Below are 8,840 nucleotides of genomic sequence, written 5' to 3'. Positions count from 1 at the left end.
AAAAATTCTCAACAAATCTCTAGCCAATAGAATTCAGCATCATATCAAAAAAATAATACACCACGACCAAGTAGGATTTATCCCAGGTATGCAAGGATGGTTCAACATTAGAAAATCAGTCAATGTAATCCACCACATAAATAAAAGGAAAGAAGAGAATCACGTGATCATTTCAAGTGATGTATAAAAGGCTTTTGATGAAATCCAACACACATTCCTGATAAAAACTCTCAATAAAATAAGTATAGAAGGGAAATTTCTCAACATAATAAGGGGCATCTATGCAAAACCAACAGTCAACATCATTCTTAATGGAGAGAGGCTGAAAATATTCCCCTCGAGATAGAAACAAGACAAGGATGCCCTTCATCACCACTCCTATTTAACATCGTGATGGAAGTCTGTCTTAGGCTGTGTTCTCTAGAGAAGGAAAACCAGTAAAGCATATAAATATATAGAGAGAGAGATTTATATCAAGGAAACAGCTCACGCGATTGTAAAGGCTAGAACATCCCAAGTCTGTGGATCAGGGTAGAGGCCTCTCCCAATTCACACAGCCTCAGAAGCTGGCAAACCCAAGGTCAGCAGGTCAGAAAGCAGGGCTCTCACTCACAGGTTGTGAAGGTCAATGAATTCCAAGATCAGCAGGCAAAACCACAAGGTTTCTCCTGATTCACGTAGTTGCAGTGGCTGGCGAACCCAAGATCATCAGGTCAGAGAGCAGTACTCTTGCTCATAGGCTGTGAAGATCGACGAATCCCAAGATCGACGGGTAAGCTGCTAGCTCAAGTCCCAAGAGCTGGAGGTGAGATGACAAGAGGCAGCTGCCAGGTCCAGAACAAGCCAAAAACCTTGGCAAGGCAAGCAGGAAGGAAGTAGCCAGTGGAGGGCAGAGAGATGAAGGCTGAGGGGGTGGTAAGCTGCCACAGGCCCCACCACCGCCAGTACTACTCAGCAGATTCCATGATGCGGTTATCACATATCAAATTTCAATAAGGAAGTGATCACAAAATTACACAACTGCCAAAACACTGAGCATCATGGCCTAGCCAAGTTGACATACAATCTTAACCATCACAAAGTCCTAGCTACAGCAATAAGGCAAGAAAAAGAAATAAAGGACATCCAAATTGGTAACGAAGAAGTTAAACCATCCCTATTTGCGGATGATATGATACCATACATAGAAAACCCAAAAGACTCCTCAAGAAAACTACTGAAACTAATAGATTCAGCAGATAACAGGATACAAGACAAACATACAAAAATCAGTCAGATTCCTATACACCAATAAAGAGAATGATGAAAAGGAAATCAGGAAAAAAATACCATTTATAATAACCCCTAAAAAAATAAAATACTTAGGAATAAATCTAACCAGGGATGTAAAAGACCTATATGAAGAAAACTACAAAACACTACTGCAAGAAACCAAAAGAGATCTTCATAAATGGAAAAACATACCATGCCCACGGATAGGTAGACTCAACATTGTGAAAATGACAATTCTACTCAAAGTCATTTACAAATACAATGCAATCTCGATCCAAATACCAACAACATTCTTTAAAGAGATGGAAAAACTAATCATTAACTTTATATGAAAAGAGAAGAAGCCCCAGATAAGTAATGCACTATTGAAGAAGAAGAATAAAGCAGGAGGACTTGCACTACCTGACTTCAGTACCTACTATATGGCTACGGTAGCCAAAACAGCCTGGTACCGGTACAACGACAGACACATGGACCAATGGAACAGAACTGAGAACCCAGATGTAAATCCATCTACCTATGGTCACCTAATCTTCAACAAGGGCCCAAAGTCCATCAAATGGGGAAAAGACAGTCTTTTTAACAAACGCTGCTGGCAAAACTGGATGTCCATCTGCAAAACAATGAAACAGGATCCATACCTCACACTATATGCAAAAACTAATCAAAATGGATCAAAGACCTAAATATAAAGCCAAAAACTATAAAGTTCATAGAAGAAAAAATAGGATCAATGCTAGAGGCCCTAATACACAGCATTAGCAGGATACAAACCATAACCAACAACACACAAACTCCAGAAGATAAACTGGGTAACTGGGATCTTCTAAAAATTAAACAAAGAGTAAAAAGAGAACCTACAGACTAGGAAAAAAAATTTGGTTATTACAAATCAGACAAAGGTCTAATCTCTAAAATCTACAAGAAAATCCAACACCTCAACAACAAAAAGACAAATAATCAGTTAAAAAATAGGCAAAGGAAATGAACTGACTCTTCACCAAAGAAGACATTCAAGCAGCCAACAGACACATGAGGAAATGCTTGAGATCACTAGCCATTAGAGAAATGCAAATCAAAACCACAGTGAGATACTCTCACCCCAGCATTACGGGCATGAATCAAAAAAACAGGAAATAACAAATGTTGGAGAGGCTGCGGGGAGATCAGAACTCTTACGTACTGCTGGTGGGAATGCAAAATGATACAACCATTTTGGAAAACAATATGGTGCTTTCTTAGAAAGCTAGAAATAGAAATATCATATGATCCAGCAATCCTACTCATAGGAATATATCCTAGAGAAATAAGACTCATCACACAAATAGACATATGCACACCCATGTTCACTGCAGCATTGTTCACAATAGCAAAATGATAGAAACAACCCAGATGCCCATCAACAGATGAATGGATAAACAAACTATGGTGCATACACACAATGGAGTATTACACAATGATAAAGAACATTGATGAATCTGTGAAGCATCTCATAACATGAATGTATCTGGAGGGCATTATGCTGAATGAAATAAGTCAATCACAAAAGGACAAATATTGTATCAGACCACTACTGTAAAAACTCACAAAAAGAAACAATCTTTGGTGATTATGGGGAGGAGGTGGGGAGGGACCACTAAATAGACAATAGATAAGTGGTAACTCTGGTGAAGGGTAAGACAGTTCACAATGCTGGGGAAGCCAGCACAGCTTGTACAAGGAAAGGTCATGGAAGCTCCATAGACACACCCAAACTCTCCGAGGGACCAAATTGCTGGGCAGAGGACTGTGCGGACCATGGTCTCCGGGAACATCTAGCTCAATTGGCGTAACATAGTTTATAAAGAAAATGTTCTACATTCTACTTGGCAAGTAGCATCTGGGGTCTTAAAAGTCTGTGAGCAGCCATCTAAGGTACTCCACTGGTCTCACCCCTTCAGGAGCAAGGGAGAATGAAGAAAACAAGATACAAGCGAAAGATTAGTCCAAAGGACTAATGGACCCCAACTACCATGGCCTCCACCAGACTGAGTCCAGTTCAACTAGATGATGCCTGGCTACCACCACTGACTGCTCTGACAGGGATCACAAAAGAGGGTCCCAGGCAGAGCTGGAGAAAAATGTAGAACAAAATTCTAACTCAAAAAAAAAAGACCAGACTTACTGGCCTGACAGAGACTGGAGAAACCCCCAGAGTATGGCCCCCAGACACCCTTTTAGCTCAGTAATGAAGTCACTCCCGAGGTTCACCATTCAGCCAAAGATTAGTCAGGCCCATAAAACAAAAGGAGACTAAAGGGGCACAAAAGCCCAGGGACAAGGACTAGAAGGCAGGAGGGGACAGGAAAACTGGTAATAGGGAACCCAAGTTTGAGAAGGGAGAGTGTTGACAAGTCGTGGGTTTGTTAACCAATGTCATAAAACAATATGTGTACTAACTGTTTAATGAGAAACTAGTTTATTCTGTAAAACTTCATCTAAAGTACAATAAAAATAAATAAATAAAATAAAGTATATGTACATATATCTGTATCTATATCATCTATATCTGTATCTATGTATACATTTATACAAAGAGAGAAAGGGAGGGGGAGACAGAGAGAGAAAATCAAAAAACCTAGAAACTGTTAGAATTTTAGCATATATGTAGATTATAAAACATGTAAAAATAAGTTTTTCCTTTCCAGTTTAGTAATGTTTGTATTTTATATTATACAGTCTTTTCAGTATTTATAGCTTCTATGCCTTTAAGCCTTTTTCTGGACCTGGTAGGACATCTTTCCAGAGCCTCTGACCTCACACGGACAACTAGTTCAGCTAGTAGACACTAAATTGTGCCTACTTAACACACACCTCCAAGTCCCAACACTGTGAAGGTGCTACTCACCTATAGGCAGAAATCTGGGCCCTGCCTGGTATCTGAAGCTTCCTCTCCATCTCCTCTCTGCTGACATTCAGGTAATCGATCAGCAGATCGATTCAAGAAGCAGCTCCTTCAAGAAGAACAGGTTATTCTCCCTCAACATTCCATTTTTTTCCAGTTGACAAAAGAACATTAATATATCCTTGATGCCTTCCTGCTTGCTTTTGGGGATGTAGTCCACTCTCAGGAACTTGAGGGAGGTCAGCTCCTTGCTGTTCAGATGCTCTGCAATTCTGTGAAGAAGTATTCTAAAGTCCATGATTGTCAAAAATGTACATCCAACCTAGGTAAACAGAAATATTATGTCAAGAAGGTAGAAAGACTTAACTGCCCATTTATCATTCAACAAAATCTATTGAGCACCTGTTATTTCTTATATGCTTGAACTACTGAAATTTGAACAGAATCAGTTCCTGCTGTCAAGTTGTTTGCTGGCGGAGAAAACATTTAAGATAAGCAACCACTGTGATTTTGTGAGATAAATATAGTGTGGAGAGGTGTGAGGAGGACGTTGTAAGAATATAGAGGCCTGGACTCTGTCCTGAAGGGTTAGCACTAATGATAAATGGGGAGAGCTCTTGAGAGCAGCACCCTGTCCAGGTGTTTAGAACAAAACTTTGTATTTGGTTCTACACAGAACGAGACTCTGACACAACATCACATAGGCTGCAGTGACCAACTCATAGCAACCCTATAGGAGAGAGTAGGACTGCCCCATAGCGTTTCCTAGGATGTAATCTTTATGGAAGATCACCAGGTCTTTTCTCCCAGGGAGCCACTGGTGGATTTGAACCACCGACCTTTAGGTTAACCATTGTGCAACCAGGGCTCTTTCATAAGTACATAAAGAAGTAAATACAGAACTATTGATTGCACCATTAATGCAGTAGCAAAAGACTGAAAACAACCTAAATGTTTATCAATATAAGAGTTTTTAAATAAATTGAGATATTGTCACACAACAGAATACTCTGGCCATTAAAAAAGAAAATTGCAGATCAAAATATTTGGATATAGAGCAATTTCCAAGATGTACATGAGAAAGGGTGGTACAGAACATTGTAAATAAGATACATATATAGAATGTATACGTGTATCGTATTTACAGTGTTATAATTTATAGGATACACATGAAGTTATACATAAATGCAGGGCCATCATTAGACATGAGGTGCCAGTGTGAAATTATAAAGTGGCATCTCCTCTACATCATAGTTCCTTCAAAGTTATGTATTACTTGAAACTGAAAACCTTCAAAAATATTTCCTAAGAAAAAATCTGAATCTTGACAGGAAGTGACACTTGGCCTAAAAAAGAAAACTGAAGAGATGACTGTTCCCTTTAACCCTTAAGAGTGCCTCATGAGATCTTCTCACAAGCCACAGTATCCTGGCAGATACTCAGTTTTCACACAAACACCATCAGAGCTCCCTCAGCCAGAGGCCTTTCATTCAACCCAGGAGATGCTTTTAAACCTTAATACAACTACTAGCTAATCCCATATTTTTCAAACCTTAGTGAAAAAGAGCAACTAACAATATAATTGCTCAACTTCTAGGAGAAAATAAATTAAAATTGCTATACATTTGACCAGTTGAGTATAGTTCTCCGGGAATTGGTTGGCCTATGTTTCCTGTTTATATTGTTCTGAATAGCTATATATATGGAGCCCTGGTGGCATAGTAGTTAAGACCTCGGCTGGTAACCAAAAGGTTGGCAGTTTGAATTCACCAGTTGCTCCTTGGAAATTCTACAGGGCAGTTCTACTCTGTCCTATAGGGTCATTATGAGTCAGAATCGACTTGATGGCAATGGGATATATATATAAGTTTCTCAAAAAGTGAGGAAGAATGAAAAATTACCATTACTAAGCAAGTGTATGGCCACAAGCCATTTTGGCCTCAAAATGGAGGTGAGGGAGGCTCAAATTTTAGCTCTTGTTAATAAGTTACTACCAGGGAAACTGGTCGCACAGTGGTTAAGAGCTATGGCTGCTAGCCAAAAGGTCGTCAGTTCGAATCCACCAGTCACTCCTTGGAAACTCTGTGGGGCAGTTCTACTCTGTCCTATAGGGTCACTATGAGTCAGAATCAACTCGATCACAGCAGGGTTTTTGGGTTTTGTACCTGCGAACAAGGTGAGGCTTCTGCCCAAATGGGAATCTCAAGAAGAAACGAATATCCCTTAGTATGAAGTAAGGCTGAGCGGGAAGTACAGAACTTCTAGAAGGAACATGAATATGTGACCATTGCACAGCTTCCATCCTTGAGGTACTATGAGAGGCTGTGAAATGGGAGAGCACCCAGTGGTTCACACATGATTCAAAATTTTAAAAATAGATCTTCATGGTCCTTCTCCAAGACCCAGAAAAATCTTACCAGAGGGCAAATCCAGCTGCTACTTCACAGGATGTATGCTAAACAGTGTTCCAAGAGTCAACTGGAAAGTCTCACTGAGTGAATAGAGCCCTGGACTGGGATTGGGGCAGCTGAGTTTTGGGTCTAGCTGTGTGACTCTGGATAGGTTATTTCAGTTCTCTGGGCTCTAGTTTCCACATTTGTAAATGAAGGGGTTGAATGAGATAATCTCTAAGGATTCTTCATATCAAACATTTGATTATACTATGACTACATCTCCTTTTCACATTTTCAGGATTTCAGTTTTTTTAAACATGGCCAAGGGTCAGACTTCTATACATTCTTTTTTCAGTAAATATTTATTATGCACACTCTATGTGCCAAGCACTGTTCTCGGTGCTAGTGAAGTAGCGGTGAATGAAACAGACAAAGTTCCTATCTCAGACTGTAATTCAGTTCGATTATTTTCTTATATTAAAAGGAAAAACATCTACAGAAGTATCCTGATTAAAAAGAGGAAAATTCTGAAGAGAATTTCAAATTCTCATGAAATCCAGACTTTGTGGAGCCATGCAGTCTGGATGAACCCCTGAAATTACTGCTCTGAGATAATCTTTAAATCTTAAACCAGAAAAATCCCCTGTAGTCTTCTTTAAACCAAATAATCTTTAGTTTAGTTAGTAAAGAATTCCTGCCTTGAGAGTTGGGCTCTATCTATATGAGATCAAATTGGCAAAAGGAACTTGAAAGATTAGGTAGGAAACTTAGGAGGCAGTGAGTTTATGTTAATGGAGGAGGAACAATTCAGAAAAGGAGGGTGAGAATGGTTACACAACTTGAAAAATACAATCAACGTCACGGAATTTTACGTGTAGAAACTGTTGAACTGGTGTACGTTCTGCTGTGTATATTCTTAACAACTACAAAAATAAATAAAATAATTAAAAATAAAAAAAGCAAAAACAATCACTGTACATTCCTATAGATTTGTAAACACCTGCTTTGGTTAACTCTTACTTGTACTTCACCTCCAGAAAATGTTCCCTAACTTCCCTATGCTGGATTATCTCCTTCAGCATCCTGGGAAGCCCCTATTCCAACACTTATCCTGCCGTCTTGTGATTCATCTGCCTTCTACCTAGGCTATGGGCTTCATGTGGGCAGGGATTGTGTCTTTCATGTCTGTGTCCCAATACTTGCCAAATATTTTTAAAAGTAGGAGGAAAGTGGCACAAGTAACTAGACCATTCAATGTTCTGCTGAAAACCAATGACAATAACAAAACAAAATCAAAAGTAAAAAAATCTTGGCAAAGGACATAAAAATATAATCAAATCACTGGAAAGTGAAACTCATATTGCTAAAAAGTATATAAGGAAATGCTCAAACTAATAAGCAGCAGAAAAATGCAAATTAAGAGAATAAGATTTCCCTTTATACTTTTCATATTGGCAAAGTGTAGAAAAATGAAAAATAATGGGACTGTAGAGAAAAGGGAAGTCCCATGTACTACTTAGAGCTTACTCTGGCATAGCCCTTCTGGGAAGCAAGATGGCAGGACTTGTCAAATATAGTTGGCACATAAATTTTGACATAGATTTCTAGTCCTGGGTATATCTCCAAGAGAAACTCTTACATAAGCCCAAAAGGGGCATATGTCTGACGATATTCATCACAGGGTTACTTATGGTAACAAGGAGGTGAAGACAATCCAGGTGTCCTTTCCTGGAAATAAATGGACATATTCTCTGGCTACAAAGCAATTAAAGTAGAAATTAACAATGAAAAATGACAAAATCTAACAGACTACAAAAAGAACTATCTATATTTAGGTGGCTTTTTCAACCCATGGTGTTAGAACAACTTCTAGAAAAAAACTGAAATAGATCCTTATTACTTATTTCAAAATAAATTCCAGTGAATCAAACACTTAGACCTTAAAATTAAAACACTAGGGAAAAAATGGGAGAATTTTTTAAAATAATTATTCAGTTGTGAAAATATTTCAAAGTATAACACAGAATCTGGAAGCCATTAAAGAAAATATGATAAATTTCCATAAATAATTACTAAAATATTTGGTAAAAAACTGCCCTAAACAAAGTAAAAGAATAAATACACTTCACACTGGGGGAAAAATGCAATATATATGAGAGAAAGGGGGCTAATTTTCTTAAAATAGAGATCCTATAAGTCAATTAAAAAAAAAAAAACCCAAAAGAAAATCACCAAGGCATATCATAATCACACTCGCCAAAACCAAAGACAAACAAAGAATCCTGAGAGCA

At 38.4% G+C, this 8,840-nt stretch overlaps 1 pseudogene; it reads right to left on the bottom strand.

Moving 5' to 3' along the window:
- LOC101342089 (caspase-8-like) overlaps window positions 1-8,840 on the bottom strand; it is a 40,819-nt pseudogene that overhangs the window by 25,408 nt on the left and 6,571 nt on the right.

Source organism: Trichechus manatus, unplaced genomic scaffold, assembly GCF_000243295.1.
Source record: "Trichechus manatus latirostris isolate Lorelei unplaced genomic scaffold, TriManLat1.0 scaffold00056, whole genome shotgun sequence".
Lineage (NCBI taxonomy): Eukaryota > Metazoa > Chordata > Mammalia > Sirenia > Trichechidae > Trichechus > Trichechus manatus.
This window is presented reverse-complemented; position numbering and strand designations above follow the sequence as displayed.